The sequence below is a fragment of the Coregonus clupeaformis genome, unplaced genomic scaffold (genome assembly GCF_020615455.1).
Source record: "Coregonus clupeaformis isolate EN_2021a unplaced genomic scaffold, ASM2061545v1 scaf0622, whole genome shotgun sequence".
Taxonomy (NCBI): Eukaryota; Metazoa; Chordata; class Actinopteri; order Salmoniformes; family Salmonidae; genus Coregonus; species Coregonus clupeaformis.
Genome location: NW_025534077.1, coordinates 40539 through 59818, shown reverse-complemented (window position 1 = coordinate 59818; position 19280 = coordinate 40539).

The window sequence follows — 19280 nt, the reverse complement described above, 5'->3', positions numbered from 1 at the left end:
TCCCCAACCCTGGCCCTGGCCCTTATTAGGTGTTAGCATGCATTTTGACAGAGCTGATTGGGTGTTAGGAAACACTATATTGACAGTGATTGGGTGTTAGGATGCACTATATTAACAGTGATTGGGTGTTACTCAGCTTTTTGATGGTGGTTGTTTGGTGTGAGCAGACACTGTGGCTCCTCCTCTGTAGTCATACAATGGCCACCAGTGGCCACACATAGAGAAGTGACTGTGGGTGATCAAATAAATCACCCTGTACACGGTGTGTGCGTGTGTGTATATGTGTATATGTGTGTGTGTGTGTGTGCGCGTATGCATGTGTGTGTGTATGTGTGTGTACTTGTAGTGTATACGCATTTGTGAGCACATTGCCTGCCTGCCTCTGTGTGTGTGAGAGAGGGAGAGTCAGACAGAGACAGAGAGATGAGAGATGAGAGATTCCAGCTCACTCTTGCCCATTTTCACCTCCCATTATTTAATTAGCTTCTCATTTCCCCTCCATCAGTGCACTGACCTGGATTAGTGCTGTGTGAGGGCTGGCCAGGCAGGACAAGAGGGGCAGGGTTAGCCCAGAGAGAGAGGGGCCAAACTGGGGAGGAAGAGAGGTAGGGAGGGGGGAACCATAAATCAGCTAGAGCAGCAGGAGTGGAGAGAGAGGGGGATTTATAAAGATGTCACGCTCGGCTCAGGCCAGCCCACTTGTGGACAAAGTGATGTATTCACAAGTGCAATGCCAAACTACACACATGCGCGCACACGTACACGCACACACACACACACACACTTCACTACTTCATTATGCCAGAGCCCAGTGGTCATTCATCTCCCAGGGCTGCCAGGCTGCAACTAGGGGGCTCTGCTCGCCAGACCAGAGAATTTATTCAGGCCTGGAGGTACCCATTTCATTAGCCATTCAATCTGTTCTCTCTCTCTCTCTCTCTCTCTCTCTCTCTCTCTCTCTCTCTCTCTCTCTCTCTCTCTCTCTCTCTCTCTCTCTCTCTCTCTCTCTCTCTCTCTCTCTCTCTCTCTCTCTCTCTCTCTCTCTCTCTCTCTCTCTCTCTCTCTCTCTCTCTCTCTCTCAATTCAATTCAATTTAAAGGCTTTATTAGCATGGGAAACGTATGTTAACATTGCCAAAGCAAGTGAAGTAGATAGTAAACAAAAGTTAAATAAACGATAAATATTAACAGTAAACATTACACTCAGAAGTTCCAAAAGAATAAAGACATTTCAAATGCCATATTATGTATATATACAGTGTTGTAACAATGTGCAAATAGTTAAAGTACAAATGGGAAAATAAATAAACATGAATATGGGTTGTATTTACAATGGTGTTTGTTCTTCACTGGATGCCCTTTTCTTGTGGCAACAGGTCACAATTCTTGCAGCTGTGATGGCACACTGTGGTTTTTCACCCAGTAGATAAGGGAGTTTATCAAAATTGGCTTTGTTTTTTAATTCTTTGTGGATCGCTGTAATCTGAGGGAAATATGTGTCTCTCTCTCTCTCTGGTCTCTTTACAGGGATGGATCACACACACTCTTGCAAATGGACAATCTCTCTATTGTGATCAGGGCTGAGGGCATGAAGAGACAGAGGATCTCCCAGAGGTAAACCTGACCAGGGGCCACCACCAGCCCCTCCAGTCCAGTAATGGTGTTATTAATGGGGCCAATTGCTCCTGGCCCTTCATCTTAGGGGGCCGCCACCCCAAGATTACTTATTAATGGTTAAGATAACTCCCATTCCACATACACACAAAACAAATATGTTAGGACTGTTCCCACTGGTCTGTTACTGTGATCACAGACAGGCACATGCAAGCACCCACACTCGCGGACACACACACATCAGCATGAAGAAGGAATATTTCTGTCCAATGTATAATAATATCACAGGCAGCGGGTTCCCATATCATCACAGCAATATGAAAACACTCTGAATCCCCATCTCCATTCACGTCCCTCTCCCTACAGAATATATCCATGGAATATTTTCATCAACTGTGCTTTATCCCAGTGGACTTAAACACTTAACAACTAAATAAATAATGCCAAATCCACTTTCTCTCTCTTTGTAGCACACACACACACACACACACACACACACACACACACACACACACACACACACAGGCAGCACCAGCCACTAGCCTTGGGTCCCACAGCAGCAGGAGTCCTTAAAGCCAATAATGTGCTTCCTTCCGCTTGGGCCGCGCTGCAGCTCTGAGGCCGCTCACAGGCAGATTATGGGCCTTTAACTGCCACCCAGGCCTGAAATGTGACTCTAGGGCTCAGGGGCTGTCAGCTAGGGTGGAGGGAGAATGACTCCAGAGAGAGAGGGGGGTGGAGGGGAGGGAGGGATAGATAGAGAGGGACAGAGAGAAGGAAAGGAGGACAGGACACACAGACCCTCCATCATAGCATTACAGTCCCACCCCTCCACTCCTCCACCTGTTAGACTGTTCATCTCCCCTCCTCCAGCAGGCCTGACCCCCCCACCTCGCTCTGTCATACACTAGGCCTCTACAACCCCATCATCATCTCTCTTTGTCTCTCACTCCCCATTCCTCTGTTCCCCTCACTCTACAGGAGATACTTTATCCTCACTCCTCCATCAGCAGGGTTTCTATACCTCTCTCTTCCTCTTCCTCTTCTTGATACTCCTCCTCCTATAGAGAGCTGCCACAGCCAACTATCTCTCTACTGATTGAATGGTAGATAAAGTATCTGAAGTGTGTGTGTGCGAAGCTCTCACAGGCGTCGCCTTGTGTCAGGAGCTTACAGTGATAACCCATTAAGATCGTTGCTTTTAATTCAAAGAGCTTTTCTTTGAAATGACAATCAATAGCATCTTCTCTCCAAACTTAGCACGTCAGCTAGCGCCACTGTTTCTCCAGGTGCTCAGGTAAACAGTCTATTTCAATCTAACCAGCGCAAAGCTTCACTAACCCTGGCTGAATACCCTGACACCATCAGTTAATCTATCGCACCATCTCCTCAGAGGAGCAGACAGAGGATAGAGATTGCGTCCCAAATGGCACACCATTCTCTAAATAGTCCACTACTTTTGACCAGAGCCCTATGAGCCCTAGCCAAAAGTAGTGCACTATATAGAGAATAGGGTGTCATTTGGGACACAGATAGGCATCAAATCCTCCTGAAATGACGTGAACATCAATACCAGTCTCCTCCCCTCTCTCCTTACGATGTGACAGTAAAAGCTCTATTGATTTTGGTCAGATTAAGGATACTGTTGGGAGCCATTTAAACATACAAGTTGAAGTGTCCTGGCTGATTGTGAGTGATGTGTATCAGGGTGGTGTATAATCACCAGTGTTTGAGAAGAGAACATAGTGGGGGAGGAGGTCTGAGTGGAGGGATGTGTCAGTAAAGGAGATATTAGACATTTAAATGAGTGGGTACTGCTTTGCACTAACAGAGAAATATCAAATGCTATATGTCCATAAGGCATGCACGCATACCGTACACTACATAAACACATTGAGATATGCTAATTATTTCAAAAACATAAAGGGCAATGCACACACACACACACACTCTCCCGTCCAGTCCAGCAGCTATATATTTCCCCCAGCCATGTTTAGTGATGGGCCTGATGACGCTCCATATGGACCTCTGGGATGTGAAGGTTAACACTGCAGCCCTCTGGAGACATACTGCGTCTTGGCTGGCTGGCTGGGGTAATATATGGATCTGTTTAAGAGGTGCAGGGGGGAGCAGGGGTGGGGGGCAGGGGCAGATTGGAGGACTGTTAAACCCACGCCATCCCCCTGACCTGACCACAGCCGGACTGGGACTGCATGAAGGAGGCACACACAAACATACACACACGGAGGAAACACACACAAACACCTCACACACAGACACACACACACACACACACACACAGCTCTCACTGGAGAGGGATTGATGCATCTATCAGCAAGTTTATCGACATTCAGGGAGAGAGAGAGTGATTTTCCACCCTGCACTTGTTGTAACTACCGAACGTTATGCAAACTAAGAGAGGACCATAGGATGGAGCAGTGTGTGTATGTCTGTTCTGGACAAGGCTTAACACGTTAACAGATGTAATGAACACATTTGTCTTGGTTCACTTCATAAGGGGAGATTCAGATAAGCTGGAAAAAAATAATGCCATCTATATTTTAGAAACACTGATCTAGAATACAAATATTTGATGTAGTCAAAAGCTATTCACCTGAACATTTTCTTCTTACGGACAGGTAAGGTTTATGACTAAAGGTTTACAGTGTGAAATAAAGTAGAAATTAAAATATATGCAATGTGATAAAAATCTATTATGTGCCATGAATTGTAAGAATGACATGCCAATATTTTCTCCCAAAAGGTAAAATTTCAATTTTTAATCAATAATTATTGCTTCGTTAAAGGTTTAGTCACATACAATCTTTATATTTACCATTATATATATTTTAAGGAAGGACCATTACAAATATTTCAACTTTATTTTAAATCAATGGATGGTGACGCATTCCAAACATAAATTTAGAATGATCAATATGCAGAAAATGTATTAACTAATATAATCTATTACCAAGACGTCAATACTTTGTCATAAACATATCACTGCAATCATCTACAATATAGAATAATGCAGTTTGCAAAAACTTGAATTACTACCAGTTAACCAAATAAAAATTAATGAACTGTAGCTATGCGCTCAATACCAATTTCAAAATGTATATTACTGTACCATTTACAGGTGTTAATAAACAAATTCATTTTCTATGGCCTACAATAATAATAAGCCACCTCTGAGAATTGGTAACTTATTTAATCATCCTATAAAAGTGATTATATAACAACACACCTAATAATTGTAATAGTCAATAGCTGTTGGCCCTATCTAGGTTATGACCACACAACCAGCCGTAAGTGTGTCAGTAGGAACACCAGGAGCTGTCTGAGAGGGTTGGGTTGTTGTGAGTATTAACCAGAACTACTGTATTACTACAGCCTTTGATATGTCTCCTGCTGTTCACACCCAGACTCCTCTCTAAACTAGAACTACCCAGCCTGCCTCCTCTACAATATAACTACAGCTACACTGTCTGACTACAGGACTACCTAGGACTACATGACTGCAGGACTACCTAGGACTACAGGACTATATGACTATAGGGCTACAGGACTACAGGACTGCATGGCTACGAGAGAGAGAGAGAGAGAGAGAGAGAGAGAGAGAGAGAGAGAGAGAGAGAGAGAGAGAGAGAGAGAGAGAGAGAGAGAGAGAGAGAGAGAGAGAGAGAGAGAGAGAGAGAGAGACAAAGAGAGAGATACAGAGACAGAGAGAGAAAGACAGACAGACAGACAGAGAGAAAGAGGGAAAGAGAAAGAAAGAGAGAGAGGCAGAGACTAAAAATTATAAGCTACAAAACAGTATTTTGACCAAGACCAAACAAACTCACTATCAACCTGCAGCAGGTGAGTAACAACAGTAGATGATCAACAGTAGATGATCAAGGAAGCGGCTAGACCCCACCATGTTGTGCTCCACGGTGTCGTTGTCATACGCTTGAACCTGAACCTGGCTAAATGTGTCTTCTCTAAACATGTAAGAGCTGGTGAAAAACAACCCATTAGAAGAAGTGCAGGTAAACAAAATAGGACTCCGGCGGGAACAAGCCTCATTGAAGGGTTAGGCAGAAGGGGTTTGCTTTGAAGTGGCTCGGCACGGCAGTATTCCCAATGGCACCACACAGATACTTTATTTGAATAATGTTGCAGATTCACCCCAGTAAGCAGTAAGCACTGAGCTGTGTACGGTTGGGAAGATGACAGGTTTTAATTTTCACTTCTACTGAGAGGAATGGAGAGAGAGGGGGGGAGAGAGAGAGGGAGAGGGGTGTGAGAGAGAGAGAGAGAGAGAGAGAGAGAGAGAGAGAGAGAGAGAGAGAGAGGGATAGAGAGAGAGAGAGAGAGAGAGAGAGAGAGAGAGAGAGAGAGAGAGAGAGAGAGAGAGAGAGAGAGAGAGAGAGAGAGAGAGAGAGAGAGAGAGACAGAGAGAGAGAGAGAGAGAGAGTGACAGAGAGAGAGAGAGTGACAGAGAGAGAGAGAGAGAGAGAGAGAGAGAGAGAGAGAGAGAGAGAGAGAGAGAGAGAGAGAGAGAGAGAGAGAGAGAGACAAAAAGAAAAGAGACAAAAAGGCAGAAAAATAAAGTGATGGAGAGAAATAGAAAGAAAGGGAGAGAGAGAGACACAGACAGAAAAAACAATTTGACACTTTAAACCCTGGACAGTTTCCACGGCAGTAAATAAAGAGGTTAGGATCAATAGCAGTCAGCAATAAGAAGATAAAACAGATAAATATGAAATACAGCTGTACAAAATGGTATGGATTTCCTATGAGGCCACGTGACACAAGCTGCTTTGAAATGCAAATAGCAACTTATGCACAATGTCCTTCACAGGCGCAGGCACCTATTGATCGGCTAAAACAAATTCTATTGATCATTGAATATTTAATGGGGATAATTAAATTCAGCACCGAGGTACTTACACCCATTTCCAGGTTTCAGCGTCTCACTCAGGAGACCTGCTGTTGACTTGCTAATGCTTTAGGATCATTCTGTGAGATATGGCACCATGGTTAATTGCAGTAAAATTTGATATTGAGAGTTCATGTTCAGGATATTTCACAATGTCTTTCACGTCCATGACGTGAATGTTCTCTGTGCTCTGGGTGAACAAAGAAAATGTTTATTTGTTGAATAATCAAACACAAATCATAACATTAAATAGTACTGTATATCATTGTGGCCTATCAGTTAGGGCCGTTGCCTTCATAACACATTGCAACAACAACAAAAAATGTATAGCCATACATGCAAACTCAAAGTGTAGAGGGCCTAGTTTCTACAGTGACATCAGCATGTAAACCTGTGAGAGAGGACTAGGACTAGAGAGCACACAGGAAGCAGGAAGTCACTGTGGAACAGGAACAGGACGTTGTTTCAGACAGACATTTCTGTTCCGTGTGATACACCACAAACAACCACAGTGTGTATTTATCACTATCAGCTCTCAGCTCCATGTTCTCAACTGGTTGAGGATCTTCATCTCCTCAAATTCCTCTCTGAATTGATTCAGGAAAATAAGAGGATAATGGGGAAGAAAAATCTCCCTAATCGACTGACATAATTTATGACATTAAGAAAGAGGGGAACAGGAAATTGTTGCTGTAGGAATAGCATTAGAGGGCAGGGCGAACCACACGGGCCAGTGTTAAACAAAGTGCCAATCAATAGCCCTTTTATTAGTGGTCACAATCAATACACTGGTGACAGAGCGGCCAATTAACACTATCGACTCACCGACTGAGAGAGAAAGAGAAGGAGGGAGGGGGAATGAGAAAGAAGAGAGGAGGACGAGGAGGAGGAGGAGGAGGAAGAGGAGGAGGAAGAGGAAGAGGAAGAGGAAGAGGAAGAGGAAGAGGAAGAGGAGGAGGAGGAGGAGGAGGAGGAGAGGGGGGGAAGTGTGTGGAGCGAGAGACAGCAGGAGGGTTGTGTGTGGAGAGAGTGAGACAGCAGGAGGGTTGTGTGTGGAGAGAGAGAGAAAGAGAAGGCAGGATTCCCACCGTGGCGGGCGTCCCAGGGGTCTGGTGTGGAGGTCTGGAAGACACCCTGACAGTTACCAGAGGTCTGGCTATCTCCCTGGAGGAAGTGTAGGTCAGGGGAGGCCGCTGGCCTCTGTCCCCCAACATCCACATTTCCTGACTGGCTCGACTGTGTGGAGAGCCTTGCTCAGTGCAGTGCAGTGTGTGTGTGTGTGTGTGTGTGTGTGTGTGTGTGTGTGTGTGTGTGTGTGTGTGTGTGTGTGTGTGTGTGTGTGTGTGTGTTGAGGGTGACCTGTCTGTCCTACATTGGGAAGGCGATGTGCCTCCTCTTCTCACCATTGGGTCAGAATGATAATGAGATCACAGCACTAAGGTCCCCTCTATGTGGCCCTGCGCTCCAGGAGGCTGGCGTGTGAGGGGGGTTAGAAGTGGCGGCCATGCCTTCTCCAAAGACATTCATTCTGATATTGTGGGTTATATGGCTGGGGGGAGAGGGTGAGTAAATGTTTACAAATACCTTGTTAGGGTTAAGAGAGTATAATATCAAATGTCATGAGTGCAAGAATTCTACAAGACCGCCGCCATTGGCTAAGTCACAAAAACAGACTAGCAGCTCAAAACGCCTGCCTAACTACATCTTCCAGTCATTTACCTCATCTCATATGTGTGTTTTACAGCATCACATCACACCTTCCCAGGGACCGTCCAGTGTTGACAGTTAGCCCCCCGTCTTTCCTGTCCCCTTTCCCCGTTCCCATGGAGATAGGGTCAGTATGACATCTGGTCCGTGTCAGCTGGCGGGGCAGCACTCACTAGAGGTTATCACACACACGGCAGAGGTTATCACAGCCCTGCTATCTGACCATGGTTGGAACACAGACCCTGCATCCTGCATGGAGGGAGCCCCCCCCCCCAAACACACACGCACACACACACCAAACCAGCGTGTAGACAGCCCAATGAGGAAGAGGCGTGACGGGGGGTGAGAAGGAGGGTGAGGGGGTTCAGGAAGCGACAGTCAGAGCTAGCAGCGTGTGAAGTGATAAGCCTGGGGCAAGGACCCCCACACCCTAAGGGGGACCAGGGGCTATGAGGCTACTGTCTCAGCCTCAGTCCCAGCTATGTCACCAATGACTATCCACCAATGGTCTGAAACACATATGGAAGCACACGCAGGCACACACACATGCATGTTCGCAAGGACATATGCACACGCAGACACGCGCGCACACACACAGGACACAAAATGGGGCTATTTGACACTTCAAGATTAAACCGTCACATCATTAGGCCTGTCTGCTGTGCACCAAGTGCTTGGTTTCAGTTTACCTTTCGATTCAGGTTCCAAGGAAGACATACTTCGTCAGTAACATCTCCTGGTATCTGACAGATCAAATAAAATAAATAACAAGGATCCACAGGCTCAGAGGCCTTTAATACACTATTTCCATAGACTTTTAACATGACTGATAAACTCACTGAGTCAAGTGTATTGAGGGGGAAAGTACTTCAAGTCTTCAGTACTTAATTGATATTAAAATGTAAAATTGCGTAAGTGATTGAGGCTCTTGCATAATTAGTGAAGTGAGCGAGAGACATGTTGTTGGCTTCCACAATCCTCTGGGCTGTAAGTCTGACATACCAGTCAGTGAAACATCTGAGGAATGGCTGTCTATATCTCAGTTAACACCATGATAACTACAGGACCGTAGGATATTAGGGCTAACCCCAACAATTACCACAAGAGTCATTGGTCATCTATCTATCTATCTATCTATCTATCTATCTATCTATCTATCTATCTATCTATCTATCTATCTATCTATCTATCTATCTATCTATCTATCTATCTATCTATCTATCTATCTATCTATCTGTCTGTCTGTCTGTCTGTCTGTCTGTCTGTCTGTCTGTCTGTCTGTCTGTCTGTCTGTCTGTCTGTCTGTCTGTCTGTCTGTCTGTCTGTCTGTCTGTCTGTCTGTCTGTCTGTCTGTCTGTCTACACATCTCTCCTTATTCACCCTCCATCAAAGTTTAACCAGCCCTTTCATTTAGAGGCCTTCTTTGATGAATTAAAGACTGTTGGAGTACACAAGGTGGGTAGGTTTCTCTCAGTCCACTGTGGTGTAAAATATTCACAGGCTGGGATGGGATCTCCTTCCTAGTTCTTCTGTAAGGCTTCATCTGTCCTCTCCTCTTCCCCGTCAGCCTAACAAAGAGCTGCTCTGTAATCTCAGACTGGACTCCCAGTCCTCTAAAGAAAAATCTTTACGTCTTAGAATTGCGGTGCCCTTTACTTATTGATCATGTGGAGGCCTTTTTTGGGATGGGGGAGAGTGGATGGGAGGAGGAAGTAATTCCCCAGCAGCAGAGAACAAACTAGACATGCAACACACAACTGACCAGACCAGACAGAAATAATGGGATTTTCAGATTGATTCTCCCCATGTGATGAAACCACAGAGAAACACACTGGTCAGTATTCCTACAATGGCTAAAACTCAGATTCAAGTCTGTTGCTCGTTTCACAGATTGAAGTTCCAGCCATATTACAACCCATAAAATACAATCCAAAAATGTTATGCCGTGGCTAGTGTTCATAAAACTGTACATACAGTACATACAGTATGTGTGACTCAATCAAATGAAAATGTGGATCTCTGTTAGACTCATGAACCAAAGACAGAGCCAAGAGTGGACTGATTCACAGTGAACAGAGGCCAGGCCGGGCTAAGCTAAACACACACAGAGACAGTCTAGTCTTGCTGAACGCACACAGAGGCCAGGTTAAACTAAACACACACAGAGACAGTCTAGTCTTGCTGAACGCACACAGAGGCCAGGCTAAACTAAACACACACAGAGACAGTCTAGTCTTGCTGAACGCACACAGAGGCCAGGCCAGGCTAAGCTAAACACACACAGAGACAGTCTAGTCTTGCTGAACCCACACAGAGGCCAGGCTAAGCTAAAAGCACACAGAGAACAGAGTCTGTCTCTAGGCTGAGTGGGGTCAGTGCCAGGAGTTTGTGATGAGGGAGCTTGAGATGTAGTGAAGCACAGCGAGCTCCAAAGCCGGGGCTAAGTGAACAGATTAGAGGACCGCACAGCACAGTTGTGCAGCTCTCCTCTCCTCTCCCTCTGCCTCTGCACTCACATTGGCAGAGGTCAAACACACACACACACACACACACACACTCACACACACACGTAGCATGCACAGAGACACACACACACAGTCGCGCACACACCACACACCACACACACTGTACCACAATCAGCACACCACGAACACTCCAGACATACTGAGCAGCAACCCACCAAGGAGAGACATAGACAGACTGTAGTCTACGTAGAACATAAATCTCAGTCAAGTAAAAAGTCCATGGTAAGATCCAACATAGACACAGGGGGACCGTGTGCAGAACACAGCAGAACACAGGACATAGTATTATCAGCTAGTTCCTGCCTCCACTTTCTGCTAGAACCCTGGGATGTGTCCCAAATAGCACCCTATGTCCTATGTAGTGCACTACTTTTGACCAGGGCCCACAGGGCAAATTTGTAGTGTATTTGAGTTTTTAAAAGGTGTCATTTCCACTTTGAAATTTCAGACTTGATTTGCCCTAAAAAAAATGTATCAACCCCTTCACAAATGTCCATTAATTATAATCCACATAATAATTAACATTTCCTGTTGCTGTAGGATTCTTTTTAAAAACGTCCCAGTCTGTCAGTGTGATGCGTGTTATGGTGAGCCGTGTCTACATCATGGGTGTGTGTCGTGTTCCCCCTACCAAGTAGCCCCAAGGTAACTCTATCTGTTTACTCTCAACACCTCTGGGTGACAGTGGTGTGTTTGACACTTGGAATTTAAGCGGGGTACCAAAGAGGTGTTCTACAACATCCACTGACTCAGACTGTGTCTGCTTGTTTTCCCATGAGCTAGGTAAACATGTTGAAGGAACTTCATTCACCATATATTTCAGAGGAATGCTAGGTACTCCCCCTTGCGCCTCTCTCCCTCTCTCCATTCATCTTTTCCTCTCTTTCCCTACCTCTCCCTCCGTCTCTCCTTCGCTCTCTCTCTCTCTCCTCACTCTCTGCTTCTCTGCTTCTCTCTCTCCCTCTCTCCCTCCTTCTCTCTATCTCTCCCTCCTTGTCTATCTCTCTCCACCCAAGAGTTGTCCACTAATATCCTCCTATCCTTGAGATAAATGGACAGAAATGTCTACAAACTAGATCTCTTAACATCAGAAGAGGAAAACATCTTGAACAGAATACTGTGTTAAAAGCAGCGGTATTGCATTTCAAGGAGACCCCCTCTTATTTGGATACGGCCATAGCAAATAGAGCAGGGGGGCCTTGAGATCCGATCCAACCCATGGTCTCTCCAAAGTAAGCTTGACAATCTGCAAATCAGAAATTAGCACTAACAACCAAAAGCTGAAGCTGGTTTTGAAATCTGATGATGTATTTGCTGTGAGGCCAAGGTCAGGGTTCAGGCTAGAAACCGATGTTCAGAAACTACTTTACAATAACCAGCAACCCCGGCATCAAAGGTATATGATTTCACCTTTCTTACATTTAGCAAGACCTTTTGATGTTGGCAACTATGTAACATCTGCTTCTAAGTTGGATGGATTTAAAAGAGCCCTCCATTTTTAGGCAGATCCAGATTTAGCAAACGGGGGAGGGAGGGAAATAACTTTGGTCAGGCCTTATTGTAGATAGCGCATGTGATTTGAATGGGAAAATGTAACTGAAATGAAATAACCATGTCCGAGTGGCAATCTGACTGAACTGTAGCAGAGACTGGGGAAGGGAAAATGCATAACATTGTTCTGAGACAAAGGAATGACATTCCTGCTGGATTTCATTAGCATAGAACCATGCCAGTATTCCGTTCAGAATTAGACAGAATTGGCCTATTCTCCCTGCGAACCTCCAGCTAGACACATTGGGCATGTGGAGTGATATGCAAACTGGTGTCATTTTATGGCAAGAAGTTCTCACTTGTGTCTGAACATTTTAAAGCATGAGGTTTAGAGTGACTCTTTAAGTAACAATAAAACTGTACTGCTAGACATAAAATCCTCAGAAATTCAGGCTTCGTTTCCCAATCATGCCAGTTGAGTAGAGCACATGTGATTAGCTCATCCCAGATGTCAGCCATGATATAAATCACAGACTACTATAGGCAGCAGATCAGGTTGTCTTGGAGGGGAGTGGTGGTCATGTCAGACACAAGTGGGTAAAGATCCTGAAGACCAGACCCATTAGCTTATAGGGAGGGACAAGAGCAGGGAGTCAGGCCTTAGTCAAAAAACATGGAAATAAAGCATCATTAAGTTCTGTGGGTTGACATGACGTGGGGGGAGACAACAGGAGAAGAAGAGGAACAAATGTGTGGAGGAGCAGAGGAGGGAATATTTTTAGCACCATCTGGATTGAGTTTGAAGTCAACCATGGAAGAACCTCCTGTGCCTGTGTGCAGCAAACCAGGACCAGAGGCCTGGCCGATTCAACTGTCATTGGTGGAAATGCTGTTTCATCCTGCAGGGGGATGGCTGGGGTATAGGGCTGGGGTATAGCACTGGGGCTGAGGACAGGGCTGGGGTATAGGGCTGGGGTATAGCACTGGGGCTGAGGACAGGGCTGGGGTATAGGGCTGGGGCTGAGGACAGGGCTGGGGTATAGGTCTGGGTCTGGGGTATAGTGCTGGGGCTGGGGCTGAGTGTAGGGCTGGGGGTGAGGACAGGGCTGGGGCTGAGGACAGGGCTGGGGTATAAGTCTGGGGCTGGGGTATAGTGCTGGGGCTGAGTATAGGGGCTGAGTATAGTGTTGGGGCTGGGGTATAGGGCTGGGGCTGAGTATAGGGCTGGGGCTGGGGTATAGGGCTGGGGCTGAGTATAGGGCTGGGGCTGAGTATAGGGCTGGGGCTGAGTATAGGGCTGGGGCTAAGTATAGGGCTGGAGGTGAGGACAGGGCTGGGGCTGAGGACATGGCTGAGTTATTTGGCTGGGGCTGGTGTTCAGGCCTGGGGCTGAGGCTGAGAACAGAGCTGGGGTAGGGGGCTGGGGATGGGGTATATGGCTGATGCTGGGGGTGGAGCTTGGGTGTCTACATAGGGCCTACACAGGACCATGTTGGTCTGGTAGCAGTTAGTCCTGAGCCGGCACACTTACCTGCACATGAAAGCAGTCAGTGATGCTGACTACCAATTTGGTGTCTTGTACTTTTTTCAAAACCACAGCGGAAAATCAAAACAGAAATGTGCGTGTGATAATGGAAGATCAATCTCTGCCTACATGTTTCTCCTGTGTAACACCAGCCTAATTCACATCACTACATAACTCTGTGTTTTCCTTCCTTTGGTGTGTCTTTAACCTCTAAACCAAAATCAAAGGGAAAGACAGGACCTGAACTCTCTTTTAGGAAGAAAATGTTTTGGAAGTTTCTAGCATGTGTTAAAGTACATAAATGATGTTATTGAAGCAAACACTGCCTCACTGCATGAGAAGAGAGTGAGTCGGCCAGTGTCTATTGTCACATCCCACATTCTAAACCCACACAGCCTCTTCTGAAGAGTTCACGGTCCATCTCTTCCTGGAACCAGACGAATGAAGAAACCCAAAACAATATTTCTTAAAAAAGAAGACTCTCAAATCTAACTGTCAGCTCAAGCGAGGATTATTTCCCCTCAGGCGGCTCGCCGCTTTTCCTTGGTAATCTGCCCCAAAACTCCTGGTGAAGCCTTTCAAAACTATTTATGCAAACAAACATCATGCACAGCTATTTATATTGGCACCACTTTTCACTTAACCACCCACAACCAGGACCAGATGGGGCCCCTCTCTCTCTCTCAGTGGAGCAGAGGCAGCTGCAGAGGGATGGGTAGTTTAGTTCAGTAGGCACAGACAGACCAACGAGACCCAGCCCTGGCCAGACTGCACTGAACTACCTCCACTCATCTAAACTCATCATACTCCTGATGGAAGTACTGGACAGAGGACAGAGGGAAATAGCTCACCCCATGAGCTTCACCTTCAAAGAAGGATAGGATAGAATTAATGTCTTTGAGGAGGAAAGTGACAATGTTATATGTCTGTTGTACCTAAATGTAGATACAGTAACTGATTCCATCAATATACTCCTGTAATTTATCACGTTCCGTAGATTCTCTGAAATATTGATATTCAAAAAGTAAAAAATAGCAACAACTTTAATGTGTACCATGCCTCCTATAGTGTTGACAGCCGTGGCTGTAGTGTGGAGGGTAATAGGAGTGACTGTAATGAGAAGCGTCTCCCTGCCTTCCTCTGTGGGCCAGAGAGCTGGACCATGATGCACTTCTCCTGCCTGGCTGCAGCTGGCCCTCTGACGCAGGGGAAAGTTCATTCCGGAGCCAGCAGCCATCTTAGGAGAGACCACACCAGAGGAGGCTGGTGGGAGGCGCTATAGGAGGACGGGCTCATTGTAATGACTGGAATGGAATAAATTGAACGTTATCAAACAGCTCAAACATATGGAAACCACATGTTTGACTCCGTTCCATTGATTCCATTCCAGCAAACACAATGAGCCCGTCGTCCTGTAGCTCCTTCCACCAGCCTCCTCTGGACCACACAGACACAACCACATGAACAGCAACAGAGATGCAGCTACACTTGGCCAATAAGGACATGCACTGCACACGATGTGTGGACCAAAATACATTGAACATATGCGGCATGCCCAAACATTTACGGAGATACACACACAATTACAACACAGAAGCACTGGCACACCCAATATATACATGGACTGTATACACCATCTGAAAACAAACACACACACAACCAGAGGCCCTAAGAAGTAAAGATGTTATGTGACGTATACCAACACCCAGTCAACACACACACACACAACAACAACCTTACGTAAGCACAGCCAGATACCTCAAAGACAAAGTACACACACACACACACTGCACTGAGCAAGGCTCTCCATAAGCAGTTATTTCCCAGAGTCACTGCCAGGGAGCTCTCTCAGTGACAAGCTACAAATCCCTGACACCACCACTGATGATAGCTTTACAGCACAGCCTCCAGAGGCCTCTGCCAGGCCCAGGCAGCCTAAACACTCTCTCACACACACACACACACACACACACACACACAGTCCCAGGAGCACCAGAGTAGTGACATGGGTCATTGGGATGTGCAGCTTATAGTACTGCTATACTAGTGACTGCAAAGACATTGATCCCCATCCAAAATAATGTTCTTGCAGAGGTTATATGGTGTTTTGTAGAGGGACAGAGGGAGTGTCTGTAGCGTCTGGGCAGCGCTAACTGGGGCTATTCTTACAATCACACAGACAACAACTGTGTGTGTCTCTTCTATACCTAGGTATATCTTCTATATTGCTTTTTATTGAAATAATTACACAAATATGTTTTTCTCCCCACCTCCCTGAGTTGATAAAGATTTAATGATTCCCACTGTGTTCAGGTCAATTTGTTCACTAGGCCCTCAAGATATTTGTTTTAGATTTAACTGGGCACTGGTGTGTATGGCCACATCCCTGATCACCTGAGCACTTCTCATTAGAATATTTATGACTTTTCTTTCCATTTTGGATCATTTAGCAGCAGTAATAACACACCCCGGATGAGATGTGTGTGTAATAATTCAGGATAGGATCACTAGTGAGTGGGGTGTGGATTCATGGGGATATATCAATCCACCTTAATGAGATTGCTCACCTCTACATTTGTGCTCTCATCCCTTCCCCAGGTTCTCCCTCTCTCCATCTGTCTGGCCTTATTACCATTTCATAAAAAACCTGAAATATCTTATGAAAACCCAGCAAAGCTTTGTGAGCTTCATTAAATCAGCATAAGAAATGTATTAAGTGGGAAGAGACGGCTTGGAGGCTTGGAGGCATGGCGTATAGCCCCCTGTGTTGACTTAACCTTTTTCTTAGTGTTCTGTCTGATCCTGATGTGAAGAGGAACTGGAACTCAAACAGTCTGGTTAGTGCTTACCACAGGGACCAGGCTGAAGTAACCAGAGCATCTTCTGCATAGCCTACAGTACATCCTTGGATATCTACTTTGTCTCTTAAGGGCCACCGTAGACATCTACCATGGATGAGGGAGATTCATGTAGTCTGTACTCTAAATATTCTGAAGGTGTTAATGCAGTGACCATTCTACTGTACATCCCTATGAGATGAAATCAGGGACCAAAACATTCCTACAGAGGGGAAATGGAGTGGATAGGTTTGTGTCAACAGCTCATTTGAACTCTGATTAAATTACAAGGTGCTTCTCCAGACTGGAGGCTGAAATCGGACAGGACATGGTATACTGATGTCTCTGCATCAAAATAATGTTGTTGCTGTGTCAACACCTGAGCTAATGCTCATGTCCTGCAAAATCGAACATGTCATCACAGGTAAAATAGGCAAAGAGTGGAACATAACACACGCTCACCTGACAAGCAATGTGAACAAAACAGTCAGATGTGAGATTCAAGCTGTTTACAATCCCCTGACAAAGATACAAAATTCCTATTGGAATTTGTAAAGGAAATAGGTTAATAGATACTCAGTTCAAAACATGTCTAAATGAACAATATTTTAAAGAGCAGTTGCAAACAGGCCAGTTAGGTTTGCCATTACAATTAGTGTTGATTTGGGCCTGATGCAGTGAGATCCACAGTGACTGCTCCTAATACATTATGTATGAGGCTGTCCAAATGCACTTGAGCCATCATGCATGCCCTTGTGAAAAACACAGACCACAGCAAAGCAATCACATGTTCCGCCCCCCTCATGTACACTTATTCCTCTGTAACTGAGGAGGAATAATAAACTGACATCTCTACAAGATTTTACTTCTTAAAGATAATAATTCAGCTATAGCACACTAAATTGAGTATGAAACACAAATGTGATTTTTATTACAATTATATTAGTAATTGTCTATTACTATTAACAATAGTAGGCCTAGTAAACCCAATAGAAATAGTAGGCCTAATGGAACAGTTATTTCCTGGTCCTTCTCTTATCAAGGAGAACATCTTTATCCATCTCATCTACATAATATTGTCAAGACTGAATACTCATATAGTGGGTCAACATGCAGCCAGATACAATTGGCCATTCCCACTACCTGTGTACCATCTGAAGGGTATCCACGGGCAATTCGACCACTGTGTCCACTGCCAACCTACTTTATCTCCTTGGAGAATCTCTGGAGGGACCAACATCCATCTTTACTCGCGGCTCTCTGGCGCCACTCGAAGAGAAAGCCCGTAATCGCAGACGCATCTCCAGGGACTCAACGCGCAATTACATTTGAGTGGAGAGGCATTGAAATATCCTCCTCACATCAACCATGACAACAACGATCACATCCTAGATAGAAGGGAATTAAGCAGATCACATTTGGTTGGTGATAGCGGGAGTCGTCATTCTTGTTATTGCCAATAGGAAATAGTTTTAACTTAAATCAAGAAATAATGATATATTTAGCTATTCAATGTGTGTGTGTGTGTGTTACGCTCGTGCATAAATGCTTGTGATAATTACATTTCATTGCGAATTGCGCGTTTGAGAACGAGAGAGAAATTCATGAACTTCCTTATTCTAATAAACCTTACAATTATTTATCATTTTATTCTCAGCGAGGGAGCTTTATTTCTTCCACAACTTTCAACTGAGCATCATTCAATTAAAATGCAATCTCGTCGCCCCCTTTCCACTGATATTTAATTATCACGTCGTTTTTATCCACACAGCTCTTCCGGTTTCACCTCAAAGGCATAGTTTCACTGTGTTTACGTCCCAAATGGCACCCTGTTCCCTATATAGTGCACTACTTTTGACCAGAGTCCTATTGGCCCTGGTCAAAAGTAGTGCACTATATAGGGCATATGGTGCCATTTCAGACTCAGAAACTGTGTAACTTGCTGGTTAAACAAGGGCATGTATCCATTTGTTAATTGATGCAATTACGCATTACGCGTAATGGTCACGTAGGTCTCCAGGCACGCATCAATCACTCGTCTATTGACCTGCTAAAGCCTTTCCATCCGCTCCTACTGGGACCGATCCTCTCCTCCTGCCTCATTCCTCTCCTCCCCCCCTCTCTCCTCTCCTCTCTCTCTAATAGAGAAAGATGGGAACATCATCGTCATTAATTCGGTCTTAGACCTCTGACCTGACAGAAAGAGGCGCACAGAGGTCGTAAAAACGCGTTAAATCCACGACCATCCATTGGTGTTCACTTTTTCACTTTTAAATATTCATAATCCCAAAATCCCAATGTAAGAAAGACAGAATGAGTGAGTGAGGTATAGTGTATCCCAATGAAGATTTTGGGTTTGGAGAAATATGTATTATTTTTCAAGTGAGCACATGAAATTATTATTTTATGATGAAGATGTTGATAAGAAATACAAAAGAATCAGATATCCCAAATGAAAGAAAACACAACTGAATATGTATTATTCTACGCATAATAATAACAAAATATGCTTGGTGGTCATTTCAATTTGTATTATTTTATATTTGGACATGATACGCATCAAGAGCCATGATCTATCTGTCAGTTCCATAACTGTACCAAAACAACCCCTTTCCTTTATACTCTTATCAGTGAAGCAAGTGAAGAAGACTACTGCAC